Here is a 17,419-nt window from a genome sequence, read left to right on the forward strand (position 1 = left end):
ACTCAGGGGCATTTGACTGCTGAGCCACATCCACAGCCCTATTTTGTATTTTATTTAGAGACAGGGTCTCACTGAGTTGCTTAGTGCCCCATCATTGCTGAGGCTGGCTTATGATCCTGACTTATGATCCTCCTGTCTCAGCCTCCCAAGCCACTGGGATTACAGGCATGCACCACCATGCCCAGTGACCAATTTTTAAATTTTTTTTTTTTACTTTTTAAAACTTATTAATTTTAATTTTGCTTAGTTGATGATCTTTTTGTTCATGAACTATAAATTTTTCTTAAATGCACTTTTTTAAAAATAATTATTTTTGTTTGGAAAAAGTTATTTATTCTATTTTTTTTTCTTGCATTTGCCCTTATCAAAATCTGACCATAGTGAGTTTTGAAAATAGTTTTAAAGACAAATGATACCTACAAATCACTTACTGTTTCATTCCTGTGTAGAAGAAATCAAATTTGCCCCAAATTTGGAAATCTGACATTTTCAATAAAAACAATAGTTGAATAAAATGTGAAGAATCAAATGATATTTCTATTAAGGCTGCTCTTTATATACTTTTTAAAGAAACACTAGTTAAAAAAAAGTCACATGTGTAGGACAGATTTTTATAAAAATAAAACATGAACATAAAGATTTGTAAGTCTATATAAATAGAGCTTAAGACCAAAAAGAAGGAGTAGCCTCTCCCCCAGCACTGCCCCCACTCTTCAGTTTCACTTCATTCCATTCCATTCTCTAAGTGCTCATTCTACTTTAGATGTGTTCAGCATGTTTGGGGTGCTTTGGAGATTAACATTTAACTCCAAGAATAGGTACTAGAAATTGTTGACCCTCTTCTATGGACAAAGGCACTGCTCGGTGCCTCCAAAAATGTCTCATTATTTTCACTTTTGGCAACTGAGAACTCTTGAGATCAAGTTGCAAAATTGGGAGCGGACAACTGTGAGCAACAGAGATACCGAGTTAGTTAGTGTTTTATTGATGTGACCAAAAGACCTGACAAGAACAACTTAGAGAAGGAAAGATTTATGGCTCACGGTTTCAGAGATTCAGGCCAGCTCCATTGCTTTGGGCCTGAGATAAGGTAGAACATCATGGTGGAAGGATTTGGCATAGAAAAGCTGCTCTGCTTATGGCATTCCAGAAGCAGAGAGGATGAAGAAAGAGCAGAGGACAAGGTACAATCCCCAAGGGCATATTCCCAAGGGCCAAGGACACACATCCAAGGATTCATTCCCTCCAACTAAGTTTCACCTAACTACAGATTCCACCACCTCCCAATAGCCCATTCGGATTAGGAATTCATCAATGGATTAATCCACTAAAGAGGTTAGACTTCCCAAAAGCCTTATCCCTGATATTGTTGCTGGGTACCAAGCCTTTGACACAAGAGCCTTTGGGAAACATTCCAGATTCAAGCCACAACAGATATGTTTCTAACAAAGGTAAATTAGATTATGAAGCACTCTGCACATTATGGAGTGAGACACTTTGCCTGTTCAAAAGAGGCTCAAAATTCCATTGGTCATAACATAGTCACACCTGATGCCATAGGTACAGTCAGACCAAATGAAATATGAATGGGACTGAGGAACATTATTGCTGATTGAAGAGGAAGAATTTCAATGATGGCTTTATATTTAAATTCCATTCACATGTTAATTCTATTTTGAAAATCATAATTAGTATGTCTCCTTTTAAATTAAAATACTTGCACTACTAAGAAGGGACAATGCAGAAAAAAATCACCTGTTATTATCCTACTGCTCAATAACACTGCAGATAGCAATTTGTTGTTATCTTGTATTCTGATCTTACATGCAATCCAAATATGCATACTATATGAAGCAAATGGGAACATTTTACCCACCAGGAGTTTTTCAGGACAAAAGCCATCAAACAAAGAATTATATATGTTGGGGCAACAAGGCATTCTAGAGCTACTGGTCCTTTGTAGGGTGACTTGGAACCAAGAGGATAAGAGATGAAATAAAGAAAGTCATTTCTGGACAGATGGTTATGAGGCAAGATGAGAAGAAAATGAACAGGCCAGAAGAGAAGATAGAGATTTCAAGAGTTATGGAGAGAGGAATGGTTATATTTAGCTCCTACCCTGACTGGGAGACTCTAGGTAAAGGGAGAGTCAAAAAAGGAGTGTTAGCAAGGGTAGCTCTGTGCAACACACCTGCATAAGCGCTGCAGAAAGCAGAACCAAGAGGATGGGCAGCTATCCATGCATGTGTGTGTGTACATGCACTGCAGAGCAGGCTGTGGGCAGAGGCCCAGGGGAGAGGCGAGGCAATCCAGAGTTCAAGGGCATGTCTGAAGCCAAATTCCTTTCTTCTGCAGGAAGCTCAGTCCTTTTCATTTAAGGCCTTCATCTGATTATAAAATGAAAGCCAAGTTGTGGAAGATAATTGTTGCACTCAAAGTTTACTGATTTAAATGGTCCTCTCAATAAAAAAAAAACATTTTCTTGATGATATTTTATTATTATTGTTATCATTTTGATACTGGAGATTGAACACAGGGTGCTTTTAATCACTAAGTTACATCTCCAGTCTTTTTTAAATTTTTAAATTCTGAGACAGAGTCTCGTTCAGTTGCTAAGGCTGGCCTTGAATTTGTGGGCCACTTGCATCACCTCCTGAATTGCTAGGATTACAGGCATGTGCCCCCATGCCCAGCTCATGATGACATTTAAACTGTCACTGGGAAAATATACAAGTACTGTAGCCTAATCAAGCTGACACTCAAAATTAATTGTCATATCTCTCAGATAATCTCTGAATGAAAGTTTGTGTATAACCTGTCAGGCACTGTTTCTGGGTGCTGGTGATCAGGAGATATAGAAAAGCAAAGTCTTTTTTAAAGATTTTAAGGTGTTTATACTCTTGATAAACAAGCTAACATGTAAATAAGCTAGATTTCAGATTGTGAAAAGGGCAATAAAGGAAACAAACAAGGTCCTATGACAGGTTTTATGGGTGACTTGACTAAAGTAAAAATGCCACTAAATTCGCTATTTTCTGTTTGTGTGTGTTCATGAGTGTGTGCACACATGTGTACTGAACAAATTTTCCAGTTGTGACCACTAATTGATTTCACTCCTACATGTGAGTCAGCAAACTCAGTGTTTCATCTGGAGCAAGGAGAGAAGTTCTCTCGGAAGAGGTGACATTTGAGATGAGATCTTATCCTAAGTAGTCAACCAGGTCAGCGTGGTCAGGGTGGCAGGAGTTTAGACGGAAGAGAGAGAAGAGAAGTGAGTTGGGGGCCAGGCTAGATCACAAAGATTCACTTTTATTCTAAGTATAATGAATGAGAAGCAATGATGGGCCATTGAGCATTTTATGTAGGTAACTGGCATCATTTACTCTCTTTTCTGAAATGATTGCTCTGGCTGGAGAAGGAATTGGAGAAAGACAAGAATGAAAACTTAAGAGGTCCACAGGAAATTGACTGTAGGGTCCATTGAGTGGGTAGTAGTAGGGATGAGAAGGGGGCATGAACAGTCACAAATCAGGAGATAAGCACAATGCCCTCCCTTGAGAGAGTTCAGGAAAAGCAAGGAAAATAAAGTGTCTAAGATATTCGATGGCAGCCAGCGGATGCAATTATCCACCTTCCTCGAGGTGCCAGTGGAGTTAAGGTGTCAGTGAAGACTGAGGACTGTTCTCCACTCCAACCAGAGTTCTAAGTTACAAAAGGCCTAAATGGCTCTTGGAAATAAAGTCAGCTGAATCTTTTAAGGACAATTCAAACTATCAAGTGAGAAGAAATTGGATGGACAGATAGGTTGGGACTTCTTGGATGTCCAATAGATGACTCTGTTCTCAATGTATGTCATGCTGCCATCGACGGTGATAGTTCACCAAAGGAAATGACTTTATTTTATGTAAATAATGTTGACCACTTTCTACTTGAAAGGTCTCTCTTTCTCCTCCTTTTCTCTTGAGAAATTATTACATTACATCAATTTCTTAATATCAATGGAAAAAGACAAAACCCAGTATAACATCATTTTAGTGCTGAAATAATTATCCTGAAAGAAGCATTTATGTTTACGTGATCATCATGAAGTTTGTATTTCTTACAGATGACAGGATGTGTATGTCTGTGTGTACACAGAGATTACAGTGGGAGAATGGAAAGAAACTTGAGTTTTCAGAATGAGCTTTACTCTGTTTAAAAAGCCAGCTGTTGTAAAATGGTGGTGAAAATGGAAAGCCTAAGCTTCTTAGTCATTAATTCTTGCCATCCCACTGCCTCCTTATATCAGTGGATCTGTGAAACGGCCTCCCTGCTGGCTCTTCCATCATAAGTGTCCCGAAACCCATCCTTACACTGGATCTAGATCAGCTTCCAAGAAAACAAAACACCTAGACCTTGCCTTCAGGACAAATTCCAAACAGCTTAGAATAATGAGAAGAGAACCAGCATCTGCCAAATATGGAGCAGGCTTAGCCTCAATTATTTATGTGTTTTATGGGTTCTTCAAAAAGAATCCTGAACCCCATCTCCCAACACTAATCTCGCACCCTAACTTCCAGTCTCTAATCATAGCTCAGCAGATGGCACTGACAATCACACCTTTCCAGGCCACAGACTCAGAGGTCTCTAAATAAAAGGATGAATGTAAATGTTTGATTTGTTTTTGTTTTGGTACTTTGCCTGAGCCACAGTAGAAACTCAATAAAAGAAACTCATACTTTCATAGTCTCTTCTTTGTGTCCCAGAAGCTGCATGGGTGAGTACTTGTTAACCCCTTAACCCCTGCTTAGTGTTTTAGAAGCCTGTTCTGCTTGCAGCTGTGCGAATTTGAAAACGTTTTCTTAAGTAAGGTCTACCTTCCCCAACTTTCATGCTTCAGTTTCTGCATCTGGGAAAGGAGTTAACAACCACGACCCCTTGCATATTAGTTGTTGCAAATATTAAATTAGACCATGTAGGTCAAGCATCCCGTATAGTGACTAATTCATGTCAATATGTTCAATAAATTATGTTGATTTCTCATTTTTAAACAATAAGTAAATATTCTCTTAGTTCATAAATTTATTGAGGACCTAGTCAATTCCAGCACTAAGACCTTTGGAACTTTCTTTTAAAAAATCAGGGGACAGCTACAATTAGCATCCGTGAATGTACTCAAGCATCGGAAGGAAATTAGGTTGGGCTTCAAAAAAACTCAGGGGCAGGGTGCTAAAAAGGTAAATAATAATCTAAACTTAGTCTGCAAACAGTAGGCTCCAACCACTACTATTCATGTCTTTTGCATTGGAATAGCTGGAACATTTTTTTTTCCTCTGATAGATTTTTCTAAATTTATCTGTGAGGTTGCCTCTGAGATCACATTGTTTTAATGGTTGTCATTATTATTATCCATTTAAATACAGAAGAATTTAGTTTGAAGAGAAACTATAACCTTTCTTTATTTTAATTCACATTCTGTACAGGAAAACCATGACTCGCAGGTTCAAAGGAGAAGGCCTTTAAAAGGGCTTGTAAAAGGCCTCATAGGCTTCTTGGACATCAAATAGCTCAGCAAAACAGCATTATGATGATTTAAATGTAAATGAATTAGAAACACATGGATCACATTCCCTTGGAAATACACATGGGTTTGGAAATTAAGGGGGAACTGCCTGACAAAATGTACTGCACTTTGCTTGCACAAAATGTTTGAATAATGGGTTGAATTTTTTGCCAAATCTCAAAGGCCGCAGGTTGGTCCTGTGGATATTTTTGCAAACCCCACGGGGCCTGTGGCTCTTGGCTTTGAGAATTGTGTTACCTGTCAAGACCGACTCCTGCCGCCATCGCTCCCGTGTCCTTCCCCACAGGCTGGGGTTATTGAAGAAGAAAGAATTCTGAGCAAATGGAAAGATCGGGATGCAGGAGGAGATGTTGGAATTTTTTTCTCTTCCTCTTTTTTTTTCTCCATCTCTTTCCCTTTGCTTTTTCATTCTTTGTTTCATCTTCTTTTTTTAATTAATCTGTCTCCCCTTCCAATTCCTGCCTTTTCTCTTACTTTTAGAAGCAGAAGAATGCGTAAAAACAGCATGCTTATAAGGAAAGTGTGTGAGAGGATGGAGGAGTGAATTCTCCATTGCCTAATTATTTGTTTTCTTCGAAATTACATACTCTATGTTCCATCAGAGAATGGAAAGACGATAAAGCTTCTCTCTGTAGCTGTCTTGGCTTTTACCACAGCATGAGAGGAAATTCTGGGTCTTGACAATGTTATGTTTTAAGCATTTCAGACTCTCTGGAAGGGAGCATCACCTCCATTCATCTCCTTGTAAAAAGTAATTTATCATTATTAATATCAATTCCAGAAATAATTAATTAATTTTTAAAAACTTAAGTTGATGCAGAGACTACCCAAGGCCTCAGGCTAATTCGTAACTGCCCAGCTTGGATAAAAGCAGGTGCCACAGTAACAGGATCTGGCTTGCGTGTGTGTTACAAAATATACTGCCTCTTGATAAGCAGCTACAGAACTGATAGTTGAATCTATCCGCATGGATTTGCTTCCCATATGGAACTAATTGCTTCTGGAATAGTTAAAGCCAAAAGATCTCTACAATTTCAAAAGCTTCTCTTATCTTTCCCCTAGTAGGGCTGTTGACAGGAGTGAAACTCATCTATCCTCATTTATTATATTGGTCTCATCAAGTGTGGACGTGTCGATGGGGGACTGTAACAGAACCAGATGGTCCAAGTTGGCCTTTTATGTTTCCAGCATCCCCCCTCCTCAGTTTGGAAAGTCCAGACAAAGCCTGTCCTGCACTATGTCCTGCCCCTCAGAGAACACGCCCCATCACAGGACCCAGCCTAGTCTCCGGATAGTCCCAGAGCAGGCCCTCCTGAGGATCTGAACTTTGGGTTTCTGTGTCTTCTAACCTCATATTAAGATTCACTCTCTTTATAATATTTTAGTGCTATGAGAAACTAACAGAGAGATGATGAGTTTTCTGGTCTTCTAGGGACCCTGAAGAGAGGTTCTCTTCTCTTCTCATTTTGACACCATAGTACACCCCTTTTTTTTCCGTAGAGTTGAGTTCAGTTGGTTCAGTCTAATTCTAAATCTTGATCACTAGTATTCTCTCTCTCTCTCCTCTCTGATTAAGGTCTAGGAAAGGGCTTGACCTGCCTCTCCTTTTCCAAACCCATAAGGAAAATAGTGCAGAAATAAATCAGTCGTCATTGTCACCATAATTCTCATCATCATGATTGTCATTATATTAGTTAACATTTCTAGAACATGGACTTGTACAAGGAACAAGTACTTCAGATGTGTGAGCATATTGAATCCTTTCAACTGCCGTAGGAAGCAAGCAGCATTGTCATCCCAGGCTACTGAGAAGAAAAATGAAGCATGGGGAGATCAACTGTCTGGCAGAAACTTTGAGTTGGGAACAGTGTGCTAGAGTTTGTAAAAGCCAAAAGTGTAGGAATTATCCAATGTGACAGGCTGTCACCTACACCTGCATCCCCACCAGCCCATCTTTCCTCTCCCCAGTTCCCAGGATAAGTGGGGAAATTTTCACAGACGGAATTTTAGCCATAGGAGCTTGAAATCATGGAAATGGGAGAGGAGCATGTCTTTCCGGTAGACCCCCGGCCATACTATATTGGAAAAATAGCTCATACTTTCTGTGCTACAGCTTCCTGTTCTGTGAGACCCGATAACAGAGTGCTTCATCAAGAGACAGCTGTAAAGATGAAGGCATGAGTTATGATATTCTTCCATGAAAGGATGTCTCCAAATGCCAGGTAATGTAGTTCTCTCACCTGGGAAACAGAGAGAGCAGGAATCTCTCCACTATATTTAGAAGCCCAGTGGAAGTTTTCGCCACAGTAACACACCTCATAGTGCACCAGATCAATGATTTTTTCCCATGAAACCTGCCAATCCTTCTGCATCCTAGCTTGGTTGGTATCACCAGCATATCCCAGCATAGACGTCACCATGAGAAATCTGAGTTTTATTTCCCTCACTAGTCCATGAATAACTAGTACTTGAATTCCCTTGATTCTAACTCTAGAATGTCTCAAATGCATCCTTCTTTATTCATGGCCACTACTTTGGGTAAGATCCTTTCAGTAGCCATTCAGCAGCCTTCTCTCTCTAAATGTTGCACATACAACATTGCTCTTACAAATGGCTCCCTGTTCCTACAGAACAAACTTCCACCCTCTCAGTATGTACAGTGTTTGCAGTCTTCTCTAAATACACCCTTAATGAAATTCCATGACCCCAGGACAATGGCCATAATTTGTACTCTATCTAAAAGATCTTCCTGCGAACAGATTAAACCTTTCTAAACTCCAGGCCTTTAATCCCCTCCATAATAATTGTGCATAGCTCAGGGCAAAAGGTTTTGTGAGAACAAAGTCAAAGAATGGGTCTAAAGAATTTAGGAGTGTTTGACTTTGCATTGTGACCTTGGGTAATTTATTTAACTTCTCTGTGCTTTATTTCCACTTTTATAAGAAAAGGATAGTACCTCCGGCACAGAAATATCATGAGCATTGAATTAAGCAGCATATGTAAAATGCTCACGACAGTGCTTATTATTCCTGTCTTATTTTTCTTATTATTGTTGTAGCTCAGTTGTAAAATTATTATAGTTTATGACGCATGTTTTGTACATTCTGAGAATAACATTGCATTAGAATAGCATGTTTTAAGGCAGACCCCAAATGTCATTACCTCCTAAAGACATCCTCATGCTCCTCTCCCAGAGACCAACCTACCCCTAACTCCTGTTCCTTAGCCATCAGCCTATTCCTAGTACAGCATTTTATTGCGTGATATAAGAATGATGTGGAGGTGTGTTTGTGACCCCCCTAGGATGTGAGCCGAGAGTTTGTACCATGTACACTTGTGATTTCTTCTCAACCCCTGTTGTCCCCCTTTTCTAGATACCACCTCTGTGCCTGGCAACCGGTAGGCATTCGGTCAAAATTAACAGACTGTGTTCTGAATTGGGTAATGAGCATTATCCCACCTTTGTGGCCACTTCCACAAATACCTAAGGTTTAATTTGGGACCGTGTGTGTGTTGGATGAGCTTCAGAGACCAGCTTGTTGTCCCAGCGGTAGGGACCCCACAAATTTGGCTCCTTGAACATTTTGACAAGAAAAATGTCTGAATTTCAAGATACCTGAGGGTTTATTCCCTGTTTTCCTCAAACACAGCCGGGCTTTTATGTGGTCTTACACTTGCTTATTGATACCCACTGTTTTCTTTTTGCTGGGCCAAGTGTGGCAACACATTATTTATTTGACACTGTGGCAGTCCATTCAATTGGATGGAAAAGAACATATTAGTCAAATGAGGCTGATGTCTGGTGGCCATGCACACTCACCCAAATAATCTGCCCCTGGATCCTATTCATGGGCTGCTTCTCCAGCTGCTTGACACAGAGCCATATTTTTGAGCAGGGATTTATTTTCCCTGGCCCTGCTGGGACACTAAAACCAACTTTCCAATTCAGCCTCAGCCTCAGACTCCAAGCCCTGGACAATAGCAATACTGTGTGATGACTACCCAGGACAGACCAAGAGGGTGACTGTTTTAATAGCACTTTATGACTCCTCAAGATGGACTGGAAACATCACCACAAGGAGAAAAAGGTATTCGTCAAGGAGAGGGGACGCCTCTGTATTCAGAATCTGAGCTGGAATCAAAACCACAGACAGAAATAGGGCTGAGGTCCGACAGTCAGTGCAATTCCAGGAACTGGGGAGGAAGCCTGAGGACATGGCCATCGGGGCTTTCAGAAATGTGCTAATGGTGCAACCTTCACAACTAGCGAGGGAGATGTGATAAAAATCACAATAAAAGAAAATGACCAAATCCACGGGCTCATGATCTGGGGAGCAGTCTTCAAAAGCTGCAGGAAAGGGGAGTCAGGAAGGCAGAGCTCCTCAGCATCCTTCTTAACGCTCTTCCCAGATGCCCATGCTCCAGCTTCGCGGAGCTTATGTTCTCTGTCTCTTTCTCTTTCCCCCTCTCCTCTTTTCTGTCTCCTTCCTTTTAGAATAGTAAAGCAGAGTAAGTCTGTGGAGTCTGTTTATGGGGCTCGTAGAGTGTTGTGATATCACTATATTTGATCACAATATAAAAGCTTGGCATATGCAACTTGAAACTCATTGATCAAATTTAGCTTTTGAATTGGGTGATCCAAAGGGTCAGCTCTCATCTTGAGTCTTGATGCTGAACTGTAAGCAGCATCTGAAATTCATTTCTAAAATGTCCAGGGAATGAAGCAGCATCCTAGTAGTAACATTCTCACTTCTTAGGAGCCAACATGAAATAGCCAGTCTTTAGCCAAGGGTCAGCAAGTGACTTATTCAGTCTGTTTGGTGGGAATGTTAATATTTAGGATTTCTCACCTAGTACAGGTCAAGTCTGAGGGGATGGCCTAATTAGTATGTGTGAGGAGCTGTTCCACTCCAGGGCAGGCTGCCAACAGTTGTGTATTCACGCAGACCCAAAGGGCCTCCTGGAAGAGGTACTTCAGACTTAGCATTATTTCTCTGAACCAGGTCTCCTGAATGAGAAAAAAGTCTGCCTTAAAGCATTAGAGCTCACAACCATATATGGCAAAAAAAATTCATTTGGGAACAAAATTTTAAAATAACCCAATGAAAGCACATGTATTTCATGACACATATTGGAAACCATCAACTGGCTGTTTCTTCTAGAGCTGTGTTAAGGAAGATTCAGAGGCTCTATGAACACCCATGGGAAAGAGTTCCATCATCAATAAGTAATGCTTGCCAATCCTGTTATAAGTGCCTGAGTTTCATATTGCTTCAGAGAGGGAAAGAAAAGGGCTTTTGGTGGTGATGGTATATGTTGCCACTCAATAAAATCTGCTTAACCTGGAAAACTAAGTCCAATTTTCTGGAATGGTAATTGAACAAACTTTAGTTGTAAGTAATAGTAATCCTATAGTAAGTAGTCCAATAACATGTAGTTTAGCATGCATTAGTATATATAGTACATATATATGTGTATGTATATATATACATATTTTTTTTGAAAGATAGAAAACCTGAAAGACAAACACCTTTTTAGACCCTTCTAGGAAGCAGTAAAAACAGAGGGGAGAGAGCTCTGTTCAGTTTTGTAAGAATACTGTCCCGAAAAGCCAGCCTTCCAGGAGAGAGATAGCCATACAGCCGCCAATATAAAAAATGGGAATCTAGTTCTTGCTTTCAATAAGGAGACAAGAATTAGAATTAGATATAAGAGCAGAGGCTGAAACAAATCACCCAAGAGGTAGAGCAGAGGCCACCACTGACAGCTATGACTTAAAATTGGCCTCGTCAACCAAGTGGTTGCCTGATCTTTCCCTGTGTGCCTGGGTTCCCCCCAGTATTTATCCTGTGTCTAAGACGTTTCCCTTTGCCCCTGACATCTAACCATACACTGTGCAATGTGATAGCCTCTATTACATGTGGCTTTTGAAATTTAAACTTGTGGAGTAAAATAAAGTAAGAATTTCCACTCTTCAGGCACACTAGCCACATGTCATGGCCTCAATTGACACATGTGCTGAATGGCTGCCATATTGTACATCATGGATACAGACCATTTCTATCACTGGAGAAAGTGCTATTGGAAAGCAGTAATCTGGATCATATGAAAATAAGGGAGTTCTAGCTTATGGAACCACCTTTGAAGGTCTAAGAAGAGAATAGTCTGCCCTAATGTTCAGTGTTACCCCTTTTTCCTGCTGTTAGTTTGCTGGACATTTTTTGTCCCATACTCAATGTGTAATTAATACTGTAGACCTGCTTCTGCTATGTTAGATGTAGACCTGCTTCTGCTATGTTAGATGTCTGGTGAGATAGGTGGTCGAATAAATCATTGGAAGGGTCGTTTGAGGAATTGCTTATGGTTTTCTCACCAATCACAAAGTATTAAATCTGGCAGGAGTCCTGTGACCTAGGTATGATTCTAGGTGTTGACTTCTCTTATCTCTAATCCTCATGACAATACTTCAGAGTGAATATTTCCATTTTAAAAAAATAAGCCTGATAGAATATTAAGAAATTATCGAGAACACATAATTAGGAATGGCACATCAATGACGAACACAGACTTGTCCAAATGTAATATTGGGTTTCTGTCACTGCATATGTTCTCCTAAGGAGATAAGATGGTTACAGAAAATATTGTAACTTAAAGTAGAAATGGAAGTCTCACAAGGGCAGATTAATTGCTAAGTGTCCCAGTTTTCTTCTTGGCCATACTTGTATGTGATTTTGTATATGGGACAAATGTTCTTCACTTTTTCAAAAAATAAGTCATTTTGCAATTTTTTGCTACCCATTGTTTGATTAGTAGGTAATCTTCCAAAGTGTTCTATGAGTTTGTAGGTTCATCATTCTACCATTGGTAGTGCTATTGGTAGTGATGAATTTTCTAAATAGTCAGGCTCTGAACTGTACTAAAACTGCAATTGTTGTGAAACTTGAGGATTTTAAATCAATCTATAGTGATACAGCATCAGGACAATGAAAAATCAGCATACTATCCAGTGTTGGGAATGATGTAGGAAGTTTTTCCTTCACTGTTCCAAAACTAGATTTCTAGCTACACAGGGATTTTCTAGTCTCCTTTATTCTCCAGCAACACCTGCTCATTCTCCTATGGCAACACCCCAAGCTACTGGGATAACAAAGCAGTTAGCTTTTTGAGGAAGAATGAGTTAGATGCTCTGAGAAACTCACATTCATTCCACCCTACCTTTCCTACCATGTCCTTTCCCACGTGTGTGACAGCTTGTAGACTCAAACATGGACATTCTCCTTGAGAAGTCTCTCATACTCTTGATGCCTGAGATTCTGAACAAATTGTTGTTGCTACAATTTTTCAATTTCAACTAAAGTTAGCTGGAAGAAGGGGTCTAGAGAAGGGCAGGGGGAATCCATACACAAATTTATCCTGAGACTTACTAAGAATTCAAAAGTTGGTTCATCAGATTCAAATAGCTTATCTAACCCACCACCGTGGCTTCATAGTTTCTGTCCTGAGAACTGCCAAAGGTCACTCTGTACACTATCACTTTGAGGACATTAATGACCTAAAGCTATCATTTTGTGAGACTACACATTCCTACTTTTAAATTTAATTTATTTGTTTACTTTAATTGATTGGGATTTAAAAAAAAAAGTTATTCCAAACTCTATGTCCATGCTGGAAAATATGCTTGAAAATTCATTCTTTTCCTTCTGTCTTAAAAATCACACAAGCAAAGGAGGGACTGTTTTATTTTGAAAAACGTGTTTTCCTTTGTTTTGTTTACTGTTCTGTATCTTATTTCCCACAATCTTCGGAAACCTTATGAAGTATTGAAGTGATAATAGACTTCTACCAGGTGTCAGCAGGAACGTTGTATCTCTAGAAGTGCCATGGAAGAAGCCAAAGCAACAGAGTAAGAATGATTTAGACCACCTATGGGAGGCAAATTGAAACCAGGGAGTAGCCTTTTACTGTTCAGGTAATATAAAGGATGGCCTCTCTGCTGGTTTTACTTTGAATATATTCATCATTTCCCATCTACCGTCCAAGACCAAACTTCAAGTATTAAAAAGTAATAATTATTGAAGTAGCTGTAACATTTCAATTTCGCCTGTATAAGTAATCATCTTTCATACATTTTAATACATTGGTAATGAAATCTTTAAACAAAGCTTCACGGCTCATCTGCTTGCTTAAAGAAGAGGTTGTGAAGTTCTATTGAAGTGTGTTTTTCTTTTTTGCAAGGCCTTTGCATGTTATCAATCAAATCAAGCATAAACTTTAAAAATAGTAGAATATAATCTTTCCTACATAGCATATGTTCAAGGAAGGTAAGATACAGTTTTTCTTAATTTGCAGATGTTAAACTTTGATCCCTCATAGAAAGAAGATCAATTTCTTAACTTTAACAATAGCTCACAGTATAATACCCATAAATAAACACTTTGAATATTTTCTATTTTGTGCTGTAAGTTCTCCACGTAATTGTTTGAACTAAATAACTTGGTCTTAGATATTGAGGTGCCCATTAAATCATTCGTTATTTTTTTTTTTAAATTCCACATTTACCATGCACCACATACATCCTCTGTATTTGGGACATTTTTAAAAACCTCTGTTTTTATTTATAAAACATTTGTTCATAATATTATAATTAAAAGCATACACACTGGAACCTTTCTTTGAAAACTCTTTCCTTTTTTTTTTTTTTTTTAAATCTTCCAGAACAGAGAAAACATTCCAGCTCTTTTGCTTCAAACTGGACAATTCAGACAACTCCATTTTCAACATGATCTGTATCGATTATACCACCTAAACGTTTGTGAATTTATTTTATTCACCAAAAGAAACACACATGTCTAGGCAGCTGTCACCAGTTTCGCTAAATTCTAAGGCAAGTTTGGGCAAAAAAAAAAAAAAAAAAAAAAACTATGGATTTTTAAAAGTCATTCTATATTTGCAATTTGATGTCATGTCTGGCTTTAGAGACATAAAAATGAAATTTTCAACCTTGCTTTCATCCTAACTTCACTGTTTCTACTGCTAGAGCCAGCATTCTCAATTTCCAAGCTTTAAACTGGATGATCGACTTTGATTTAAAGGTCTTACTCTTTTCCCATGTCTGGGAAAAGAGTCTCTATATACCCATTGATTATTTTCTTGCTTTGCTTCCAACTCCACAAAGCCACTACTCTCCAGGTGCCTATCACAATAAATCCATACCTCTTCAGTATTCTTCTATCTACTTTCTCTGCCTTAAATTCATTTTCACCTTGCCCCAGTCCATTTCCTCAGTCATAGGCATGCATGGTCTTTAATGCATCTCCCTAAAGTACCAGTCTCTTCATTGCTCCATCTTACTCAAAGCCCTTGTAATAGTTTCAGCTCCAAACCCTGTGGCCAGGTCCACTACAGCTTATATGGAATATTCTACTTTCTTACATAACACTAGTGTTAACACTAACATTTACACAAAGATTCTTGAGTCTTTTCTGTCTGCCAGCTCCTGGCTTAAGTACTTTAACTACGCAATCTAAATTAATCCTTGCAGCAACTAGGTAGTAGATATTATTATGTCCATTTTTCATACAGGAAAACTGAAATGTGGTAGATTTGAACACCTCACACAAGATCAATGATCATAATCATAGAGATAGAATTTATATCCACGCTTAACCTAAAGATTATGTATATAAAATTGTTTTTATGCTGGTGATTGAATTCAGGGACACTTGACCACTAAGCCACATCCCCAGCCCTATTTTGTATTTTATTTAGAGTCTTACTGAGTTGCTTAACACCTTAGTTTTGCTGAGGCTGGCATTGAACTCACGAACCTCCTGTCTCAGCCTCCTGAGCTGCTGGGTTACAGGTGTGCACCACCACACCTGACAAAGCTTATTTTCTTAATCAACACCTTATAAGGCCTTGGACAGGCCTTTGCCTCCATCCAAAGGACTTTTCTAAAATATGCCTTAAATTTTTTCCATGTTCTTTGTTCATGTCATTGTACCTGGAATGTCATGCCTTCTGCCACTGAATTGCCATCTGTTTTAAAAAAAACTATCACAAACCTCACTTCCTTTAAAAAATCTCATCTAGCCATTCTAGCAAAAGGTTCTTATATCTTTTTTAAAATTCCTGAATATAATGATACATTTTCAAATTAATTTTCTATTGCCCTGTGGCAGATTTGCTCGTCTTATGTAATATTGACACTTTCCATTGAAATTAATTTTTGCATGCTCTTATGTTGTAGTATTTCTCCAACTATGTCATTAGTAACTTTGTCTCCCTACAATTTCTTGCACATGGTGGGAGATAGACAAATATTTGATGACTTGTTTATTTAAGAAATCCAGTAAGATTGTATGCCCAAACTGGTTGATCTAACTGTACTGATCAATTCAGCCATGGTGAAGAATTCAGTTGTTTATGCAAATAATGACATGGCCTTGATATATTGTGATTTCCAACGCAACTTAAACATTCATTCAGCAGGAAAAAAAATGTTGGGTAATAAAATTCAGGGCATAGTGATTAATTTAAAAATTCATAGTTTTATGGTAATAACACATTCATTAGAAGTCAATGAAAATAAAAGTATTTAGAACAAAGGTTTTGCAAAAACTTATATGAAAAGGAAGTCAACAAATATTAAACAATAATTGATAGATTAAATGGTCATTTTGTCTGTATTGCTCTGAGATGGTTTTTAATATGCAATCTGAGCTAAATCCAAATTGCAAGGAGAAAAGTGATACCTCCACCCATGTCACCTCCAACACACTTATTCAATCTCTATCTCCCTCGCCATTAAAATCATGAGAGGTTATTGCTGGAAGACTCTTTATAGATTCTGAATCCAATCCATTGGAGAAAACATCTGTAAAACATCCCTGTTGGATTGTGATTCTGTCACACTGCCATTCACCTTCTATTTGAACACCTCTAGGAACAGGAAACTCAGTGCTCAGCTAGCTAAGCTGACAGTGCATTTTTGGTTGTTAAGCAGTTCTCTTCAGTAAAAACCCTCCATCATCCTCCTGATAACATTGTTCCATTCTTCTTCATTCTGAATAATGAGGTGTTTTGCATTTTATGAGATAAAATAAAACAAACCTTCTTGATTTTTTTCCCATTGTGACTCCTTTAATTATTTAAAAGGAGCTACTCTGTCTCTTCCTAACTAATCTCCTCCTCCAACCCCAGGCTAAAATCTCTAGTTCTTTGAGCCAGCAGTCACTTGACTTAGATTCCAGATGTCTTACCACCGGGGCCTTTATCCTTTGGATATTCTGCTCCATCTTGAGAATACAATAAGCCAGATGTGGCCTGGGGAGGGCAGAAAAACCCTGAAACCATAACTTCTCTTGCTTTAAAAAATATTCTTTTTTTCCTCCTTGCAGCCTAAGTTTGTGTTTGCTTTTAAAACAGTAGCATTATGCTCATGGCTTCTTCTGAACTTGTGGTCTAAAGCCCCAGGCCTCTTATTTTTCCCTGGGAAGTACAGTCAAGCCATGTATCTCTCATCCTGCCCTTATGTAATTAATTTTGTTTGAAATTATGTGCAAGACTTCTCCTTTATGCTCTCATGCCTTTTATCATGTTGGACCCCAGAAGTGCATGATGGGCCACAGAGAGAAAACCACAATATTTCTGGCTGTTCAGGATGCTGAAAATCTGGAATGGCTCTGATGAATTACAATAGGAGTTTCACTCAATAAACCCAAAGCCCTATGGACATTAAAAACATAAAAACAAGCAAACTAAAAAGAAATACGCCCTAAATGACTTGCTGGTGAGAGCTTCTGTGTACCTTTAGCAGCACTAAAATGGGAAGACAAGAAGGGAAAACTCCTGCAT

Source organism: Urocitellus parryii, chromosome 7 (genome assembly GCF_045843805.1).
Source record: "Urocitellus parryii isolate mUroPar1 chromosome 7, mUroPar1.hap1, whole genome shotgun sequence".
In the NCBI taxonomy this organism is placed as follows: Eukaryota; Metazoa; Chordata; class Mammalia; order Rodentia; family Sciuridae; genus Urocitellus; species Urocitellus parryii.